This window comes from Symphalangus syndactylus, chromosome 23 (assembly GCF_028878055.3).
Source record: "Symphalangus syndactylus isolate Jambi chromosome 23, NHGRI_mSymSyn1-v2.1_pri, whole genome shotgun sequence".
NCBI classification, from domain to species: Eukaryota; Metazoa; Chordata; class Mammalia; order Primates; family Hylobatidae; genus Symphalangus; species Symphalangus syndactylus.
The window spans coordinates 34,453,135-34,469,703 of record NC_072445.2 but is presented as its reverse complement, the minus strand read 5'-3'; the positions used below and the strand labels follow the sequence as shown (position 1 = coordinate 34,469,703).

Below are 16,569 nucleotides of genomic sequence, written 5' to 3'. Positions count from 1 at the left end.
GTGGAAGGAAGGATAAAATTTGAAAATCCCCATTAGAAAATTAGAAAATCTGGACACCATCAGAATGCTGATAAGTGCAGGCATAATTTATAAGTCAATACTAAAAGTATAGGTAAAATTTTGATGAGGATCAGGATATTTATATAGTCTCAGAGTATTCCCCTAGAGCTTACTTATTGATTACAATGGGGAAGATGATACTTTTGCAGGGAAGAAATAGCAGCTACAAACTTAACCAAATGATCAAAGCTAACTTCACTAATAATGGGGAAACTGACATCACATGCCTCTTGGTGTGATAGAGGATAACATGATTTTTGTGACATTTCTCCCAGTTTCCATAACCTTAATCTTATCATAAGTAGCACAAATTAAGAAACATTCCATAAAACCACTGGCATATACTTTTCAAAAACATCAATGTTGTGAAAGACACGATTGAGCAACTGTTCTAAATTAAAGGAGACTAAAGAGTCAAGACAATTAGATTCATATGTGTCTCTGAAATGGATCCTAGCTTGGGAGAGAAATTTCTATAAAAGATTGTATTGATACAATTAGTTAAATTTTTAAAGATCGTATATTAGATAATACTATTTTATCAATGTTAAGTTTACTGAATTTGATATTGTGCTGTGTTAAGGAATTGATCTTGTTTTAAGAAATACACAATGATGAATTTAGGGATTAAAAAGATATAATGTCTGAAAATCATTATCAAATAGTTTATAGAAATAAACTTTGAGATATATATATCTCAAAGTATGTGTATATATACTTATATATATGTGTATGTGTGTGTGTGGTGTGTGTGTGTGTGTGTATATTCCTGTTGGGAGCAAGCCCCCCAAAATCTGGCCATAAACTGGCCCCAAAACTGGCCATAAACCAAATCTCTGCAGCACTGTAACATGTTCATAATGGCCCTAATGCCCAAGCTGGAGGGTTGTAGGTTTATGGGAATGAAGGCAAGGAACACCTGGCCCACCCAGGGCGGGAAATCGCTTAAAGGCATTATTAAGCCACAAACAATAGCATGAGCGATCTGTGCCTTAAGGACATGCTCCTGCTGCAGTTAACTAGCCCAACCTATTCCTTTAATTCGGCCCATCCCTTCGTTGCCCATAAGGTATACTTTTAGTTCATTTAGTATCTATAGAAACAATGCTAATGACCGGTTTGCTGTTAATAAATATGTGGGTAAATCCCTGTTCAGGGCTCTCAGCTCTGAAGGCTGTGAGACCCCTGATTTCCCACTTCACACCTCTATATTTCTGTGTGTGTCTTTAATTCCTGTAGTGCTGCTGGGTTAGGGTCTCCCTGACTGAGCTGGTCTCAGCATATTCTACTGTTGCTGATTGTTTGGTTCAAGAGGCAAGATGTTCGGAAATGATCCCAAGATGTGGACAATATGTGCTTGTCAGGTGGTTCCCATTCCATTTTAAATGTTTCCAGGCAGGGACAAAGATGCAAATTTCTCAGTATGTATTCAAATCTAACAGGTGTTTTATTCTATTTTCCTGGTTACACTCCCTGTGTGTGAGTCAATCAACTAAGGACATCTGAAGGAAACAGAATTTAATTCTCAGTCAGGAAGTGATGAGAGACTGCTTTGGTTGGGAAAGTAATAGTAAATTTATTCTTTCTTGCATAAATAAAGAAGAAAAAGAAAGAAGAGACAGAGACAGGGAAAGAAATAGAAGGCATAACAATCCTAAATATGTATCCACCAAACAGCAGAGCTGCAACATATGTAAAGAGAAAAAAACAGTTAACTTTAAAAAAAATAGACAAACCCACAATTACTTTGGAGACTTCAAAACTTCTCTCATAATGATTGATAGAACAATTAAACAGAAAATCAGCAAGAATGTTGAAGAACTAGGCCAGGTGTGGTGGCTCACGCCTGTAATCCCAGCACTTTGGGAGTCTGGGGCAGGGGAATCATGAGGTCAGGAGATCAAGATCAACCGGTTAACATGCTGAAACCCAGTCTCTACTAAAAAATACAAAAAAATTAGCCAGGTGTGGTGGCGGGTGCCTATAGTCCCAGCTACTCAGGAGGCTGAGGCAGGAGAATGGCGTGAAACCAGGAGGCAGAGCTTGCAGTGAGCCGAGATCACAGCACTGCATTCCAGCCTGGGCAACAGAGTGGGACTCCATCTCAAAACAACAACAAAAAAGAATGTTGAAAACTCAAATTCAAAATCATCTTCAGCCACCAGAATTCAGTTAACATTTATAAAGGAGTCCACACAAGAAGAGCAGAACACACATGTCAAATCCACACAGATTATAGGTCAAGGTAAAACATATCCTGGGCCATAAAACAGACCTCAACAAATTTAAAAGAATTAACCAATATGGTATGATCCCTGACCACAATGAAATTAAACTAAAAATCGATCACAAAAAGACGACAGAAAAGTATCCAAATGCTTGGAAAATGAACAATACACTACTAAACAGTTCATAAGACAAAGAGAAAGCCTTAGAAGACATCAAAAAATAAGTTAACCTGAATAAAACTGAAAATACAATATATTAAAAATTCCAAGACATCCTAAAGGAATGCTGAGAGAGAAATATAAAGCACTCAGCACACACATTAGAAAAGGAAAAAGTCCCAAATCAGTCCTCTAAACTTTTACTTGAAGAAACCAGGTGGGAAAAACAGCAAAATAACCCAAAGCAAATAGAAGAAAGGAAATAATAAAAAATAAAAGCAGAAATCAATGAAATGGAACACACGCACACACAAAAAAAATAGAAAAACAAACAAAAAGCTAGTTCCTTTCAAGGATCAATAAAAGAAGAACTCTAGCAAGGTAGAAATTTTCAGCAGAGAGATTACACAGTTTACCAACATCAGGAATAAAAAGAGGATATTACTGTAGACTCAGACGACATCAAAATCATAAGGGAGGCTGGGCGCGGTGGCCCACGCCTGTAATCCCAGCACTTTGGGAGGCTGAGGTGGGCGGATCATTTGAGGCCAGGAGTTCCAGACCAGCCATGGCCAACATGGCAAAACCCCATCTCTATTAAAAAGTCAAAAATTAACCAACCATGGTGGCACATGCCTGTAATCTCAGCTACTTGGAAGGGTGAAGCATGAGAATCACTTAAACCCGGGAGACAGAGGTTGCAGTGAGCAGAGATGGCACCACTGCACTCCAGCCTCGGCAAAGAATGAGACCCTGTCTCACCAAAAACAAACAAAAAAACAAAAACCTCTATGGGGGGATGGGAGGAGACCTCTTAGAACTAAAAATGTAATACAGCAAGGTCACAGGACAAAAGTCTACAGAAATAAATTATATCTCCAAATAACGGCAATGAACATGTGGATAGTGAAATTTAAAATGTAATACCCTGTATTTCCTAATAGCTAGAAGAGAAAATTTGGAATATTCCCAATGCAAAGAAATGAGAACTATCTGAGGCGATGGATTTGCTAATTCCCCATATTTAATTATTACACATTATACGCATCAAAACACCTCTCTGTGCCTCACAAATATGTGCAATTATTATGTGTCAAGTAAACATAATTTAAAAAATACATTTTTTAGGGCAGCGGTGGCGGCTCCTGGGACCGGGGCCTTTTGTTTGGAGTGGCTGCATGTTTGTGTGTGGGCGGGGGCCGGAGCCGCCAGGTAGTCGGCCTTCCCAAGCTTGCTCCGTCCCAGCCGCCCCTCGCGGGGATGGGGGACCGCCCTGTGGGCCAGGCATCCCCTCAGGCGCTGCCACCCCATCCAGCCTGAGGGGAGGAACCCGCCGGGCGTCACCTAGCGGCCCAGCCACCTCCGGAGTTGCAGCCTCTGCTCTCAGTGCTCCGGACCCGAGGCGGTCCCTTGCCCCTCGGGCAGAGGCCATGAAGATCAAAGATGCCAAGAAACCGTCTGTCCCATGGTTTGGCATGGACATTGGGGGAACTCTAGTAAAACTCTCATACTTTGAACCTATTGCTATCACAGCAGAGGAAGAACAAGAAGAAGTTGAGAGTTTAAAAAGTATTCGAAAATATTTGATTTGTAATGTAGCATATGGATCCACCGGCATTAGGGATGTACACCTTGAACTGAAAGATTTAACACTTTTTGGCCGAAGAGGGAACTTGCACTTTATCATGTTTCCAACCCAGGACCTGCCTACTTTTATCCAAATGGGAAGAGATAAAAACTTCTCAACATTGCAAACGGTGCTATGTGCTACAGGAGGTGGTGCCTACAAGTTTGAAAAAGATTTTCGCACAATTGGAAACCTCCACCTGCACAAACTGGATGAACTTGACTGCCTTGTAAAGGGCTTGCTGTATATAGACTGTTGGTTTCAATGGACATGCAGAGTGCTATTGTTTAGCTAATGCCGCAGAACCTCAGCAATGCCAAAAGATGCCTTTTAACCTGGATGATCCCTACCCACTGCTTGTAGTGAACATTGGCTCAGGAGTCAGTATTTTAGCAGTCCATTCCAAAGACATCTATAAACGAATGACTGGGACAAGCCTTGGGGAGGGTACCTTTCTGGGTTTATGTAGTTTATTGACTGGCTGTGAAAGTTTTGAAGAGGCTCTTGAAATGGCATTCCAACGGTGACAGCACACAAGCTGACAAGCTGGCCCATGATATTTCTGGAGGAGATCATGAAAGATTTGGTTTGCCAGGTTGGGCTGTAGCATCTAGTTTTAGGAATATGATTTATAAGGAGAAGCGAGAATCTGTTAGTAAAGAAGATCTGGCAAGAGCTGCTTTAGTTACTATCACCAATAACTTCTGTTCTGTGGCACGAATGTGTGCTGTTAATGAGAAAATAAACAGAGTTGTCTTTGTTGGAAACGTTTTATGTGTCAATACCCTGTCAATGAAACTTTTGGCATATGCACCGGATTTTTGGTCAAAAGGTCAACTGAAAGCCTTGTTTCTAGAACATGAGGGATACTTTGGAGCAGTTAGTGCACTTCTTGGGCTGCCAAATTTCAGCTAAAGCACCAGGTCTCTCTCTCAGCTAATAAATGTCATCCAAGAGGAACTGAAACCAGAGGCATTATTACTGCATTGTTTGTCACTGGCAACCAAAGGATAAAAGAGTAGCATAAGCTGCTGAATGTTGCCATATTAAGGGAGAGAATTTAGTAACGTGAACAAAAAATAATTTTAAAAAGACAGTAACTGTATAATCTCTGACAAAAACGAAATACTTAGACGTAAATCTAACAAAATCTGAATAATGCTGAAAAAGACACAATGCAACGTAAGGCGGGCGTGGTGCCTCCAGCCTGTAATCCCAGCACTTTGGGAGGCCGAGGCAGGTGGATCACCTGAGGTCAGGAGTTCAAGACCAGCCTGGTCAACATGGTGAAACCCCATCTCTACGGAAATACAAAACTTAGCCAGGCATGATGGCAGATGCCTGTAATCTCAGCTATTCAGGAGGCTGAGGTGGGAGAATTGCTTGAACCCGGGAAGCAGAGATTGTAGTGAGCTGAACTGCACCATTGCACTCCAGCCTGGGTGATAAAGCAAGACTGTGTTAAAAAAAAGAAACCTACACGATGTAATGTACACAATGCTGAAGAAATAAGTTTAAAAAAACCAAAAATACAACAAAAAAACTAAATAAATGGAGAGATGTACAGTGTTAACAGTTTGCAAAACTCAACATGGTAAAGATGGCAGTTCTTCTCAAATTGACATATAGGTTCAATGAAATCCTTATCAAAATCCAAGCAAGATTTTTATTCTAAAATTTATGTAGGAAGTTAAAGGAATTAGAATAACTAAAATAATCATTAAGAATAAAAATATAAGGGGAAGAAACAGTCAACTTGACTTCAAGACTATTGTATTACATTGTTGTATGCTTGTATCATTGTATAAGAAAGACAGGAAGCAAGTCCAGGCCCCCTGGCTCATGCCTGTAGCCTCAACAACACTTTGGAAGACTGAGGCGGGAGGATTGCTTGAGCCCAGGAGTTGCAGATCAGCCTGAGCAACAAAGGGTGATCTTGACTCTACCAAAAAAAAGAAAAAAAAAAAAAAGCTGGTCACAGTGGGCTTGCGCCTGTGGTTCCAGATACTCAGGGAGGCTGAGGTGGGAGGGTCACTGGGTCCCTAGATGTTGAGACTGCAGTGAGCAGTGATACTACCACTGCACTCCAACCTGGACTACAGAACAAGACTCTGTCTCAAAATTTTGTTTTTTTGTTTTTGAGATGGAGTCTTGCTTTGTCGCCCAGGCTGGAGTGCAATGGCGTGATTTCGGCTCACTGCAATCTCTGCCACCTCCCGGTTTCAAGTGATTCTCCTGCCTCAGCCTCCCGAGTAGCTGGGATTACAGGCACCTGCCACCACACCCAGCTATCAACAAAAAATATTTTTAATAAAAAAATTAAAAGAATGTCAACATTATGCCTTATACAAAAATGAACTCAAAATGGATCAAGGATGTAAACAAAATGTAAAAGTATAAAACTTTTGGGAAAAAACATGGAAGAAAATCTTTTGGATCTAGGGCAAGGCAAAGAATTTTACAGTTGGCATGGAAACATGATCCAGAGATCTTGTAAAGCTGGTTCTTCTCTTCCTCCTTCTCTCTCCTGCTGTGTCATTTCCTTTGGGTGATGCTGAGGCTGGAAACAGGAAATGCAAATAGGAGAAGAACATTAAAGGCAACTAATTGGGTCGCGTCTTTAGTTTTTTTTTTTTTTTTTTTTTTTTTGAGACGGAGTTTCTTCCTTCTTGTTGCCCAGGTTGGAATGCAATGGTGCAATCTCGGCTCACTGCAACCACTGCCTCCTGAGTTTAAGCAATTCTCCTGCCTCAGCCTCCCAAGTAGCTGGGATTACATGCATGTGACACCACGCCCAGCTAATTATTTGTATTTAGTAGAGACAGGGTTTCACCTTGTTGGTCAGGCTAGTCTCGAACTCCTGACCTCAGTTGATCCACCTGCCTCTGCCTCCCAAAGTGCTGGGATTACAGGCGTGCGCCACCATGCCAGGCCTGTTTTTACATTTTATTTGATCAATAAATGAGATAAAAAGAAAGAAAAGAGAGAGAGAAAGAGAGGAAGAAAGAGAGAATGGAGGAGAGAGAAGAAATGAAAGAAAGAAAATTGGAAGAGTTGAATCATAGTTCTTTGAGGAGTGGATTTGAGGAGTGAGTCAGAGAAAAGTAAAAAATAAAAGTACACAGAGTTGAACCCAGGGCCTCAAAAATGCAAAACACAAGCTCCTCTATCACTGTCATATAGAGAAAAATCCAACCTAAAATAAGAAGAGACAATGTCAAAAGAAAGACTATTGCAATAGGAGAGCACTCAGCAATCTAAGCATCTCAGAATCAAACAGAAAACGCTTTTCTTTTCCTTTCCTTTTTTTTTTTTTTGAGATGAAGTCTTGCTCTGTCACCCAGGCTGGAGTGCAATGGCACGATCTTGGCTCACTGCAGCCTCTGCCTCCTGGGTTCAAGCGATTCTCCTGACTCAGCCTCCTGAGTAGCTGGGATTACAGACGCAACACCACGCCTGGCTAATTTTTGTATTTTTAGTAGAGACGGGGTTTCACCATGTTGGTCAGGCTGGTCTCTAACTCCTGACCTCGTGATCCACTCGCCTTAGCCTCCTAAAGTGCTGGGATTACAGGGGTGATCCCACCATGTCGGCCTACGCTTTACTTTTTTTTTTTTTTTTTTTTTTTTTTTTTTTTTTTTTTGAGACAGAGTCTCGCTCTGTCGCCCGGGCTGGAGTGCAGTGGCGCAATCTCGGCTCACTGCAAGCTCCGCCTCCCGGGTTCACGCCATTCTCCTGCCTCAGCCTCCGAGTAGCTGGGACTATAGGCGCCCGCCACCGCGCCCGGCTAATTTTTTGTATTTTTTAGTAGAGACGGGGTTTCACCGTGGTCTCGATCTCCTGACCTCATGATCCGCTCGCCTCGGCCTCCCAAAGTGCTGGGATTACAAGCGTGAGCCACCGCGCTTTACTTTTATAGGTAGGGAGGGCTAGGCAAAACTTTAGCAGAACTTTTAAAGGAAATAGGGCAAGCATGGGGGATAGGACTAGCAGGGTCTGACACCGAGTGTCTCTCTTGTGGTCAGCCAAAGAGAATAAGCAGATAAGGGGCAGGGTCTGCTTTTTAGTGCTTGCCCAGGCTTGGGCAAGCAGAGTTCAGGAGCTTGCAAGGAGAACAGTAGAAGAACGGAAGAAGTTTAGGGGCCTGAGTAAAGTTTGGTTAAAATAAAGTAGAAAATAAGAAATGGTTTCCCGTTGGCCAGCACTTGGTCATCACTAAGCTACACACCTAACTCTTCACAGAGAGCACTTTGATTTTCTGAAGCTTTGAATCCTTCATGATTTCTTATTCGTGTTAACTTTAAAAGATGGACTTACCACTTTTTTTTCTGCATAGGGCTTGTGATGGAAGAAAAGTAGTGGAAATAAAAATCAGGTAATAGCTGCGTGCAGTTTACATTGCAGTTCTAAGCAGATTAATTGTTAAAGCTTCAGTCTTCTCTTATGAGTAATAAGAATCAAGTCTTGATTTGGGGCTTATCTGATTTCCTTCAGAAATATCTTACCCTAGGAGGCAAGGATATTAAAAGTAAGGTTTTCCCTGGCTAAATACTTTGTGTTTTTTTTGCTCAAGAAGATTTGACAAGATTTGTTGGCAAAAACTGACATTGGGAGGGACACAGAGAAACTCATTTAGCATTTTGTTAAGAAGGGTCTCCTTTCCAGGAGTGATGGCTCATGCCTGTAATTCCAGCACTTTGGGAGTCTGAGGTGGGCAGATCACTTGAGGTCAGGAGTTTGAGACCAGCCTGACCAACATGTCAAAACCCCGTGTCTACTAAAAATACAATTTTAGTATTTTCAGTATTTAGTACAAATACTAAAAATAAAATTGTTTTATTAGCTGAGCATGGTGGCAGGCCCCTGTTACCCCAGCTACTCAGGAGACTGAGGCAGGAGAATCGCTTGAACCCAGGAGACAGAGGTTGCAGTGAGCCGAGATTGCAACACTGCACTCCATCCTGGGTGACAGAGTAAGACTCCCTCTCAAAAAAACAGAACAAAACAAAAACAAACAAACAAAGAGATGGTAAATCCAACCCCACCCCTGACATAATGCAACTACAAACCTCACTGGCTTTCCTAGGTGGTTTAAGTTTTTGATTGAGAATAGGCAAGGAACCCCAGGAACAACTCTTCCCCTTAAGCAGGTGCGTGACCCCGGGACCTCCTGAAACTTCTAGAGCAGTGCTTTGCAAACTTTAGCATCAGAGTCACTTGAGGGCTTATTTAAACACAGGAGCCTGAGCCCCATACTCAGCAGTTCTGATTCAACAGATCTAAGGTTGGGTCTGAAACTTATTATTCTGCTTGCAGCACCCTAATCCCCCACCCCTTGCTCTCCTGTGCAGTGTCCACTGTGGCTAATATGCCACCGTTTGCCTGGAGAGAACCAATGGATACCAGGAAATTAAAGAAGAAAAAGTATGAAACAAAAAGAAAATATATGGTATGTGTGTATTAACCTTCCTCCAAAAAATGTATCTCAAAACAGTTGTAATCAGATGGATCGAGAAAGAACATGAAATGTTTGTTTGGTTTTTTCGACCAGAGGAAGTGCCCAACACAACTGTGATCTACTTACCTTTTACTCTGCATGTATTTTCCATTGTGACAAAACCTTTTCCTGTTTTTTTCATATGGGGCCTCGGTTTGCTGTTACCAGAAGTTCCCAGGCAATATTGGAGTGACTGAGGAAATACAGGAATATGAATATGAATCAGTCTTATGGAATATCCGTAGGGAATGTTGATCCGTATTGGTTTCTGCTTCTCGCATGTTGAAGGCCTCTAATTCCCCGACAGTCTTCAGCCATCCAGCGTCCTGCCACTCCCATCTCAAGCGACTAGAGAGCCACAGTAGTCCTTGTCTCAGTATTGGATAGCACTTGTGTCCCTGTGCAGGTCGACAGGGAGAGACTGGTGGAGAAATCAGCAGACAGATGCTTTCTCTCTGCTCTTTTGCCTAGAAAACAAAAATAACTAAAAAGAAAAAAAGATGCCCACGGGCATTTTTCTCCCTTCTTCGTCTTTGCGTCTCTTTAACCATTGTACAAAATGGAGGGCCTGGCGCGGTGGTTCATGCCTGTAATCCTAGCACTTTGGGAGGCCGAGGAGGGTGGATCACGTGGTCAGCAGTTCGAGATCAGCCTGCCCAACATGGTGAAACCCCGTTTCTACTAAAAATACAAAAAAATTAGCTGGGCGTGGTGGTGGACGCCTGTAATCCCAACTGCTTGGCAGGATGAGGCAGAAGAATCGCTTAAAAATGGAAGGCAGAGGTTGCAGTGAGCCGAGATTGCACCACTGCACTCTAGCCTGGGCAACGAGAGCAAAACTCCGTCTCAAAAAAAAAAAAAAAAAAAAGGGAGCGAACGTAAACCACCTGTGCACGCCGTTGTTTGGGGTCAAGAGACCCCCGTTGTGGTCCCGTTCTTCTTTCCCCCTCGTTACTTTTTTGTCTTCCTTCTGCTGTCGCAATCACCTTATGTGATGTTGAGGCTCACAGCATAGAGGTTGGGGAGAGTTCAAGGCAATGCATTGGAGTACATTTTTACTCTGTAAAAGTGCAGAAATAGGATAGAAAAATGTGAGGACGCAGAGAACTGCCAGAGTAAAACCATCACTTGGAGGTTCCAGGGATCAAACCTGAGGCCTCACACATGTAAAGCATCCGTTCTACCACTGAACTACACCCCCTTCCTAAAAGGCCTCTTTGTAATAATTTTCAGGAGGTAACTTTCATTTCCTGAGACTCTCTGTGAGCATGCTGGTATTAGTGGTCAGAACTATAGAGCATGGAGAGCTACTCTGAGCAGGAGATATTTGGAACTAATGGGGGATACAGATTCTTTAGAATACTGTGTAGGACTTGAAAAGAAAAAAGATTAGAAAAGTGTCAGATAATAACCACAAGAAGTTTCCATTGTGGCTTCAAGACGTTGAGTTCTTAGGGTCTCCTTCTATTATGCTTGGCAAGAATCAAGTTCTGGTTTTCGTTTCTTTTGATTTCTTCCAGATATGACACAAAGCCATTGAAATTCAGCCTTTCCTTGTCTAAAATGCTTCATATTTGTTGTTTACTCAATCGGAATACCAAGGGTAAGATTTGATGGAGGAAAGCCATAATCAGAACAAAATCTGAGAGCAGTTCACTCAGCATTTTTTCATAAGGGTCCCTAGCTGGCATGGTGTCTTAGGCCTGTACTCACAGCTATTCCAGAGGCTGAGGCACGAGGATCGCTTGAGCTTGGGAGTTGGTGGTGGTAGGGAGCTATGATTGTGCTACTACCCTCGAGCCCAGGCAACGTAGTGAGAAAAGCAAGCAAGCAAGCAAGACAAAGTGGGAGTAAGGAAGTGAGGGAGGGAGGAAGGGAAAGAGGGAAGGAAGGAAGAAGAAAGAGAGAGGGAGGGAGGGAAGGAGGGAAGGAAGAAAAGGGGAGAGAGAGAGAAAAGGAGATGGGAGGGAATTCATAAGGCATAAATGAAAAACAGCTTTGGGGGTGGAGAGGAGCGTTGAATTATGAGAGTAAGACGAAAGATAAATAGAAACAGGATTGAAGAGTATTTCAGAAATACAAACATGCTATTGCCAAAGACAAGCAGGTACAGAAAAGGGGAGGTTTTAACAACTTTTAGGAATGGGAGAAAGATTGAAAGATGGAGAATATAAGTTAGTTTGGCTCACGCTAAATTTAAAATATCTCTGGGTCACGCTTGTGAAGATATTACACAGAGAACTCAGGCAATTAACTCCGTCTCCAGCCTAGGATTTGTAAGCATTAGTAGTATGAGACACATTACATGCAGGTGGATAAAGACTAAAAAGTATACTCTGAGATATGAGAATTACAAACCTATTCGGGATATTTGTAGGCAACAAACAAGTTTGCTCCTAAATAGTTCTCGAATCTTGGGACTTATCACGTTGAGACCGGGTTCTTTGAACTATATAAGATGAGAAGAAAACCCATTTCCCGGAACCAAATTTCTAGTGACTGTTAACTCTTTCTCATTCTGCTTTGCCCAAATATGAGCCTTTGCCAATGTTAATAAAATAACATGGATCCATTTTAAAAATGGCAGATTGCAAGTTGTATGCCAGACTTTTCAGTTGGCTGATGAGATTTCTAGAATAAAAGTAGGAAACATTGAGTAATAGGTTTCACTGAAGGAGAGACTAGAGAAGCGTTACACACAAAATTGATGTGTATTCACGTGTGTGTGTCTGCCTGTGTCTGTGTGCGTGTGCATGTAAATGCTGGGGAGGATTATCTTGACTCTTTGATGCCGTAAAAGCAATATTAGGACAGTTTGCAGAAACACTCCTTCATCCTTATGTCATGTCACACCCAGAGAAACCTGGCTATCAGATTCTTGGGAATTCACAATAAGAAAGTATGCTTTTTTGTTTGCACATAAAAGGGGGGAATTTAAAATAACTAAATATCCATATCTATCTTCAGACCATCTTCCAACATGATTGAAACACTTTTTTTTTTTTGCATATAATCTGTAGGATCAGCTCATTTAACACAGCATTCTTCTGAGGAATTAAACATTTAATTTTGAAGACAAAACACCCTCATGTCATATATACTCAGTTTTGAAAACCTAAAAATATATAAAGTATCTTTTTAAATCTGCACTGTCCAATATGGTTACCATTACCACACTGGCTATTGAATGCTTGAAATTGCCCAGTCCAAGTTAAGATGTGTTGTAAGTATAAAATACATACCAGATTTCAAAGATGAAATATCAGTTTTTAATATAAAATAACTCACATAATTTTAATATGGATTACTTAAAATAATGTTTTTGTTATACAAGGCGATTTACATATATTATTAAAACTGGACACAAAAGATGGAAACAGTAAACAGCGGGGACTACTAGGGAGTAGCCAGGAAGGGGAAAGCCTTGAAAAGCTAACTATTGGATACTATGCTCACTACCCGGGTGATGGGATTAATCCCACCCCAACCCCAGCATCATGCAATATACCCATGTAACAATCCTGCACATGTATTCTTTTGACTCTTGGAAGCATGTTAGTCTCACATAGTCAAAAAATAAAACTGACTCAAGTGTGTGTGAAAATACCCTAAAATTCAATACAAATAGAGGCAAATTAAAACTGCATTGTGAAAGAATAACATAACCCCATTGAAAGAACTGATTTAAGAAAATGCTTTACACAGTTCGTTGTTCTAATTGTAAGTACAAAAAGAAGAGGAAACAAATCTTAAACTCTATGTATGAGGGTTATTTTTTGTACAACTAAGGCTGTAGGAATTCTGAGATTTTGTGAGAATTTTAGGATTGGGAAAATGAGTATGTGAGAGTAAGCAGGCTGTCACTGTAAGAGCAAGAAGGTAAAGAATAGTCCTGTTGGTGTTTATGGGAATTGGAGGCATCAGTAAGAAATTATACATATGTAATTGTATAGGCCAGGCACGGTGGCTCACGCTTACAATCTCAGCACTTTGGGAGGCTGAGAGACGTGTGGATCACTTCAGGTCAGGAATCGAGAACACCCTGGCCAACATGGCGAAAGCCCATCTCTACTAAAAATACAAAAATTATCGGGTGTGGTGGCCACGCCTGTAGTCCCAGCTATTCTGGAGGCTGAGGCAGGATAATCGCTTGAATTTGGGAGGCGGACGTTGCAGCAAGCCAAGATCGCACCACTGCACTCCAGCCTGGGGTACTGAGTGAGACTCTGTCTCAAAAAAAAAAAAAAAAAAAAAAAAAAAAAAGGTACATTTTCCCTACAGATCTGTCTGCTAACTGGGCCTGGAAGAAATACCTCAGAAACAATGAGCAAGATAACTCTATATTTTGATTTTAAAATACCATTCCCTACTAAAAGGAACCAGAGATACTAATAGAAAGTAGCTACTGGTGTTAACTACAGTGACTCCAGCAGGACTGTGCCAGGGAAACTAAAGATGAACCTAAGATATCTTGCTGTGCCAGAATGATGGGGATGATTTAAAAGAACACAGAAGCTCCAGGGTGGCTCACGCCTGTAATCTCAGCACTTTGGGAGACCTAGGCAGGCGGATCACCTGAGGTTAGGAGTTCCAGACCCGCCTGGCCAATATGGTGAACCCCGTCTCTACTGAAAATACAAAGACTGGCCTGGCGTGGTGGTGCATGCCTCTAATCCCAGCTACTTGGGAAGCAGAGGCAAGAAAATCACTTGAACCTGGGAGGCGGAGGTTGCAGTGAGCCAAGATTGCACCACTGCACTCCAGCCTGGACAACAGGGTGAGACCCGTCTCAATCAATCAATAAATATATAATAAAGTCCATGAGAAAAATCATCATATGTGTGTTTAGGCATAAAGAGAGAGGAGAATCATTGTGGCAAAATATTGAGAATTGCTAAACCTGAGTAATGTGGGTATTGTAGTTCTTTGTATTATTTTTGCAACTTTTCTGTAGGCTTGAAATAATTTCAAACTAAAAAAGTTTTTTAATTCTCCCTTCTCAAATTTCTTTTCCCTCTTCCTTCAAGGACTGTACTCTTCCATCAAGAGTAACATAGATGGATACTAAAACAGAAGGGTCAGTACTGCCTCTGGGGATTTAGATCCAGGTGAGGAGGTGAGAAAGTGGAATTCCCAACTCTTAGAAATGAAGACCCAGGAGCATAGGTCGCTGCCCGTCCTTACCCTCGCTGGCGACTGGGCCAGCACCATGGTCGCAAAACCCAGCATGGATTTCATCTTGGGGATGCTGTGGTTCCAGTTCTGACACTCAAGAAACGACGGACGGAGAGGAGAATGAGGACCACCTGCGAAAAGAGCTCAAGAGGGAAGCAGGGACGTGGTGGTGTGTGCACCTGCCGCAGTGGCAGCAAAGGTGAAGGACAAGCGAAGTGGGCGAGTGCCCGAGGCTGCCAGAGGATCTGGGTGGGCCGGGAGGCTGAGTGCAGCCCCGAAGCCCATCGCTGCGTTTCCTCGGTGTCCGCGATAAAAGAGAAGGCTCAATCCCTGTAGGAGAAGTGAGCTGAAAACACTTTCCCGCAAGATCTCCCTCGTTATGCTCAAGGCAGTCACGGCGTTGAGAACGCGTCACAGCTTCTTTACTGGCTGGGGCACTGGGGAGCACAGGTACCCTTGAGTTTTGGTACAGATGAGTGGTATTGGTGGCTTCCGAGGAAACGACAGAGAAACCGCCTATTTCCAATCCCTACTGTTCGTGAGGGAGTGTTGAACCGGGAAGAGAGACCACCCTCCTGCTTAAGCACCTTTGTTACAGATAGGAAGTGTTCTTTGCCTTTGTTTTAGCTTTTCAAGCTTGGAATACAACTTATGAAAAACAAGAAAGGTAACGCAGTCCCAGTATATTTTAAACCTCAGATGGTTTTCAGAAGTACTATCTTTTTATGGAAGTCACGGTGTCCAGATTTCAACCTACCTAGTGGAGTGAAGCTCTACGAGTCTAATATCTTGGCTTTCTTCCACATCAGCAAGGCTCTGAAATTCAGGTTTCTTTCTGGACAGTATCACCTACACTTTTGCAGTGGGCTCCTATATTGCCTACATCCAACTCGTGGAAGCATGAACAGTGCGAAAAGCCAAGGTTACCACATAAAAAAAGATCCTTACATGAGACATGTGGAAATAAAGCAGCAGCTGAGGTGTGTGTAGAGGAAGAGACAAACGTGAAAATGTAGAAAGTGGATAGAGATTTTTTTCCAAGGAGGAAGAGGAATGGTCTGCTCACAACAAGGAACACTCTACTTAGTGCTGCAAAGATACTTTTATTACATTTCATGCATACACTGGATTTTAACAACCAGAACATGGTGTAATTGCTGGGGGCTTGAGAGACAGCAGTCACTCCTAACCCTGAGGGTGAGTCCCCACCCTGAGGGTGAAGAGAAAATGATTACAGTCTCTGCCATAGGGCTTAGAATCGTCCAAACCTGGGTTTCAAACTGAAAGGCCCAAATAGCCTGAGAGGGCTCCAGGTATTTCAGCTCAAAACAGTCTCCTGGTTCAAGAGAACTCCTGTTGAGGTCTTCCACGGGAAAATCAGTCTGTTGTGTGTGACCTGAAAAGTTACCTAAAATATTGAAGGAGTCAAAGAAATAGTAAATCCAACCCCACCCCTGACGTAAGGCGAATACAAACCTTACTGGCTTTCGTAAGTTTGAGTTTTTGATTGAGAATAGGCAGGGAATCCCAGGAACAACTCTTCCTCCTCAGCAGGTGCCTGACCCTGGGATCTCCTGAAACTTCTAGAGTAGTGCTTTGCAAACTATAGCATCAGAGTCACTTGAGGGCTTATTCAAACATGGGAGCCTGAGCCCCATACTCAGCAGTTCTGATTCAACAGACATAAGGTTGGGCCTGAAATTTATTATTCTGCTTGCAGCACCCTAATCTCCCACCCCTTGCTCTCCTGTGCAGTGTCCACTGTGGCTAACATGCCACCGATTGCCTGGAGAGAACCAATGGATACCAGGAAATTAAAGAAG

General features: G+C 42.3%; 1 pseudogene; it reads left to right on the top strand.

The window, feature by feature from the left end:
- Positions 1–1,611: 1,611 nt before the first annotated feature.
- On the top strand, positions 1,612–5,133 carry LOC134735678 (pantothenate kinase 3-like; annotated as a pseudogene).
- Positions 5,134–16,569: the final 11,436 nt, after the last annotated feature.